We start from the raw sequence: 6,000 nt of genomic DNA, 5'->3' as shown, positions 1-6,000 counted from the left end.
GCGTCTGCCGCATGTCTCCTTGTGCCTGCGCGGCAAAGGCGAAGTGCTGTTTCTCCTTTCCTGGTACGATAAAAACGCTAAATCGCTTGGCCCCGCTGCCATGGAAATGCCGTTCTTCAATTAAAACTAACAGTACATTGTCAGGGACATTCAGTTCTATACAAACAAGAGACAGACAAGAGAATATTTCTACCTTTCATGTTGACTTACTGATCGGAATAATTGAAAAGTTCTAGGTATTAATGATCGTCTCCTTTCAGCGGTTATCTTAGAGACCGGGTCGACCGTCGACAACTCAACCGGTTGTTTTAAAGTTTTGACCTACGCTGCACACCCCAGCGGGGCATCCTTGAGTTTTTCAAGTAGCTCTCGGTTACCAGCGTTGGCTAGCAAGGTGCCCGGCACATTGATTTCTGCCATAGCCTCTATGAACACATCCCAACCTTTTGGCTTCTTACCGACCGCAACTGCTTGCTGCTGCATGAGAGCCCTCAACGGGTGCCCCCTTGTACACAAATTCCCCTTTTTCATTCCAGGCTATTAATGGTTCATTGCGGGCCATGGTCTTAAACAATATCTCGGCATTTCTCCGGAACCGCTGAGACACGCTGTCCAAAATATACCCAAAGTCAGGGTCGCTCGATGTCGGCGGTTGTGCTAACGTGCGTGATAGCTCGGCGGGTGCATTTTCCGGTAGTACAACAGTTAAAGTCCCCTTTTCGGAAGTCTCCTGGCGTACTAGTGTCAAATACCGTTGTAAAACCTGACTGTACAATTTCACTTTTTCATATTCGGTCAGATGCGAGTTTTGAAGAATGTCTCGCATTTCATCATCCAACCAATGGGTTGTTATTTTTCTTACATTGCTTTCGAACCCAGACCGCTCTCGGAGTCGATCGAGCTGTTTCTGAGGTACCAGGTACATTTTTTCAGCGTGCTCCATTATTGACGTTGTAGAAGCCCCGTAATCAATGGTACTGCAATACTCAACAGGGTCCCGAAAAAAACGCCGGACTGGTTCACCAAGAGTCTCTTTCTTTTAAGAGAAAGACCCTGTTGTAACAGAAGGAATAAGGTTCTTGATCCCGAGATGAAGTAAAACAGATGAGTTTATTGCATTGTAATCATAGCCGGCCCAGGGACGCCAAATATGTAATGTTGCCATAGCCAAAATGTAATATAGTGGCTCTCTGAAGGCACCAGTTATGTAGGGTTTGGGCATTTACTGAGACAATTATTAATTGTAGCAGTAAATCACAAAGTTGATTCTTTTGATGGCTTTAGAATCCAACCATGCGACATAACTCAAACAACGCACACACACAGGTACTAATACACGAGGATACATTTATTAATACATAAAATATGCATATAAAACTAACAGATCTTATCGAGAGGGTTATCAGAATACAAAAGATATATATTCAATCAGTTACGAAGTGTTACACACATCAAGAGGACATACATTCAGTATATCTTTCATTTAGACCGTTTCATAAATGAACTTGGTTATAACTTCTACATAAGATACTCAAAACAAGTACATAACTCTTAGGAATTAAATTGATATCAACTGGTTGGGATAACAATTGAATTCTCGAGCAGTAATGCAGTGAAGTTGAATACTCATCCAATCTCTGGGGATTCAGATCTCCTGCGGGCACAAAGAAACAGTTGCAGGCTGTTGCTGTCCAATCTGCGCTCTCTGGCTCGGTGCCAGGCTGTGCTGTGCGGCTTGCGACGGTGCGAGAATGTCCTGCCCTTGGGAGCCTTCTGCTCCTGGGCCGTCCTGCCCTGGAATTCTCCTTTGAATTCCCTTTAGAAAAGTCCACAGAATCTCTGAATCTCCTCTGAATCTCTCAGGCTCTCTGTGTGGCCTGTTTTTACCTGGAGGAACTTCAGCTCATTCATTGGATGAAAGTTCCATGGGCATCAGAGTCCCACGTGGGTTACTCGGCCCTACCAGTCCCTGATTGGTTGATCAAGGTGAGATATGAGTCACTTACTCCTGACACTTAGGAATGCAGTCCAGATGTCCATCTGGCACTCCCTAGACAGATAGGCGCCAATGGATGACCATTGATCATGATAGCCAGGCTTAGCTAAGTGCATCCCCCTTTGGGAGCTGTCCTAGGAAACCTTATCAAAGGAACCTTAAATCAGCCTGCATGAATAGTTTCTCTGTGGCTGCACCACAGAGATGAACAGAGAGATGAGGCCTCATTTGGGAAAGCCCACAACACTTAATTCTGTCTTATTAATAAGCCTCGCCGCTACACTGCCCTGAACACAACACAGCGAAACGAAGAAGCGACGGCGACAACTGGGACCTACCACCGCCACCTCCACCTGAGGTAACCGTGAGCTCACCCTGGCAGGAGGAAAAAAGGGACTGACGTTTATCACAAGCTGAGGTAGGGCCTGAGGGCACCGAGACTTTTATCCTACCTGCCCTCTCTTCCCCTTCCCAGCTACCCAAGATCACTTTATACATAAATGGAGATCCTTGTGAGTTTTTAGTGGATACCGGAGCCACACATTCGTTACTCAATATCTATAGATTCGACCCCTCCTCAAAATCCATTTTAACAATAGGGGTAACGGGTAATCCCACAAAGTCTTGTTTTACTGCACCCCTGACAGTGGAATGCCAGCAGCATGGGTTTGGGCCTGGTAACCACTCCTTCTTCCTTTCTAAAGAGTGCCCTGTTAATTTGTGTGGCAGAGATTTGCTCTGCAAAATGGGCCTCACCATCGTCTGTTCAGAAAAAGGGCTTGAGCTAACCCGCAATGAAGACTGCTTGCCACGCACCATGTTAATGCAAAACTCACCCACGGTCCCTGACTACTACTACAGCTGGGACTTAGTGCAGGATGAGGAACAAACACCACAACTTCTTTTACAAGAAATAAAAAGACTGTGGTCAGGCCAAGGTGATTTTCAGGACGTGAACAATTTACATTGTACAGCAGAGGTTAGTTTTGCAGGTCCAGATAAGGAATTTGAGGCAGCGTGGTTCGGGGATGGACTGTGTAGTGATAGGATAAAAAGCAATGGGTATTTAATTTCGACAGACTTTGCAGCGTTAGCTATTACCTTAACAGAGGAGCAGAAGACACTTTATCGAGCGGGAACGCACCCTCATATTTCCCTTGCTAAAGCATCGGGTTTTCACTGGCAGGACGTGGGCAGTTTCGTCCAACGGTGTGTTGAGAGCTGTTCGTGGTCAGCTCCAGACTCGAGGGGAGTTAAATATAATGCCACCCGCCAGGCCAGTTGGTGCCCATACTCAGCGATCCTTCAGACCTGGAGGACAGTGCATCTCACGGCTCCAGATGATCAGATGGGTGCATTGTTTGTGTTGACACTTCCCATCCCGCACTAGAGGGGGTGCCCAGCTCCCTCTGGGCGGCTCACAAATATGATGTGGGATTAATAGAGGGGGCTTCCCTGCTCGAAGTAAAACCCAAGTCCACCTATAGCCCGAGTAAGACCCAGTATCCGCTCAGGCCAGACACTGAGGTTGGGCTTAAACCTGTGATCGAACAGCTGGTCGCCGCAGGAATTTTGATTCCCTGCCCAACATCTCCCTGTAACACTCCACTGTTCCCCGTGAAAAAGGCTGATGGGGAATCCTGGCGCCCGGTGCAAGATTTAAGAGCAGTAAACGCAGCCATATATGCTCGAGCTCCTGTTGTTCCAAATCCAACCACTATTTTGTCATCTATCCCCGGGGACTCAAAGGTTTTTTCTGTAATAGATTTGGCAAATGCATTTTTTAGTATCCCAGTACACTCTGAGTCCCAGTTCTGGTTTGCTTTCACGTTTCAAGGGAAAAAGTATACTTGGACTCGTATGCCTCAGGGGTATGCCGAGGCTCCTACTGTATTTTCCTCTGCATTGCAGGACTGTCTCTCAGGGTTTGGGTTTAAAAACGGTAGTGCACTAGTGTAGTATGTTGATGATTTGTTGATTTGCTCTCCGAGTGAAAGCGCTTGCGTTCAGGATACTAAAGATCTTTTAAATTATCTTGCCAGTACTGGAAATAAAGTTTCACTATCAAAGCTGCAGCTTGTAAAAAAGAATGTACGATATTTAGGTCATGACATTTCTGAAAATTCACGCTCCATTGGCACGGAGCGAATAACTGCGATCCAAAAAATTCCAAAACCCCGCACCAAGAAGGAGATGATGTCCTTCTTAGGCTGCACAGGTTACTGTAGGGCGTGGATACCCGGGTATGCAAAACTAGCACAGCCATTGTCTGACATGGCACACGCCTCAGGCCTGAATATGACTGACAGACTGACTTGGACTGAAGAAGCGAAAAACGCTTTTGTTGAACTCAAGACTGCACTGATGTCTGCCCCTGCATTGGGCATTCCTGATATGACGAAGGGGTTCACTTTATGTGTTGACGAGAAGACTGGTTTCTACAGTGCTGTCCTTTTACAGGAGCACGGAGACCGTCTTAAACCAGTTGCTTATTATTCTCAGCAACTGACCTCTGTAACCAGAGGCCTCCCAGCCTGCCTATGTGCTGTAGCGGCAGCAGCTGCAGCTGTCATGGCTTCTGCCTCTTTGGTTTGTTATCGTCCGCTGAAGCTTTTGGTTCCACATGCTGTGGCTTCTATCCTCCTTCAGAGTAAAACTTCACATTTCTCTTCCACGTCTACTCTTCACTACCATCATGTCCTTTTATCTCTGCCACATGTTACTATCGAGCGATGCACAGTGTAAAACCCTGCAACCTTGTTGCCCACTCAGGACGAGGGGGAGCCACATGATTGCCTGGCGGCCATCACTTCTCAGGTAACGCCCAGGCAGGATCTCTCTTCTTCTCCCCTTCCTAACTCTGAGTTGCTTTTCTATGTTGATGGGTCAGCTCGTAAGGACCCGACTACCGGATTGAGTCATGTGGGGTATGCAGTGGTCTCTGACCACTCCACTGTTGAGGCTGCTCGCCTCCCTTCGCATTTATCTGCCAAGGCAGCTGAACTTTTGGCTTTAACAAGGGCCTGTGTCCTGGCAACCGGAAAGTCAGTTACTATTTACACTGATAGTAGATACGCTTTTGGGGTTGTGCATGATTTCGGTACTCTCTGGAAGAATAGGGGGTTTCTCACATCACAAGGCACGCCGATCCAACATTCCCTCTTGGTAAGCAATTTGCTCGAGGTTATTTTGTTGCCCAGCTCTATTGCTGTGTGCAAGTGTGCAGCACACACCCACTTGCTGGATGAGATTTCAAGAGGCAACTCCAGGGCCGATGCTGCAGCAAAGGCGGCTGCAGTATCCCCTTTTTCTTCTGCACTTTTACTTCCCCTTCTTAGCCCTGAGCCCGCAATGGCTTCACTATCTGACATGCAGGCCCTGGCCACTCCGGCTGAAAAGGCAGTCTGGAAAAAGTCTGGCTTGTTTTCTGATGGGGTCTGGCTAGGCCCAACGGGGAAACCATGTCTTCCCCGTCATTTCTTCCCCTACATTGCTAAAATGACACATGGGCGATACCATGTGTCAAAAGGAGGGATGGTAAGTATGGTAAGTATGCAATGGGACACGAGGGGATTCACAACTTTTGCAGAGAAATTTTGTAATAAATGTCTCATTTGTGCCCAAAACAATGTAGGACGAGGCACTAAAACTCAGGCCTCAGCGCACCCCGTCCCAGATGATCCGTTTGATCACCTTATGATTGATTGTATTGAATTAACACCATGTAACGGATATAAGTACTGCCTGGTAATCGTAGACATGTTTTCTAGATGGGTAGAAGTTTTTCCCTGTAAACACGCTGATGCTAAAAGTGTGGCTAAGCACTTGCTCCAAGATGTCATTCCCAGATGGGGAATTCCAGGAAAACTTAGTTCAGATAACGGTACCCACTTTGTGAACAATGTCATTACCTTTCTCCCAGATCGCCTAGGCATTGATTTAAAACAGCATTGTTCGTACCACCCTCAGAGTAGTGGAGCGGTGGAACGTGTAAATGGGACCAT

The sequence above is a fragment of the Lepisosteus oculatus genome, unplaced genomic scaffold (assembly GCF_040954835.1).
Source record: "Lepisosteus oculatus isolate fLepOcu1 unplaced genomic scaffold, fLepOcu1.hap2 HAP2_SCAFFOLD_78, whole genome shotgun sequence".
Classification (NCBI taxonomy): Eukaryota; Metazoa; Chordata; class Actinopteri; order Semionotiformes; family Lepisosteidae; genus Lepisosteus; species Lepisosteus oculatus.
The sequence above is the reverse complement of the archived record's forward strand: the minus strand, read 5'-3'. Positions refer to the sequence as shown.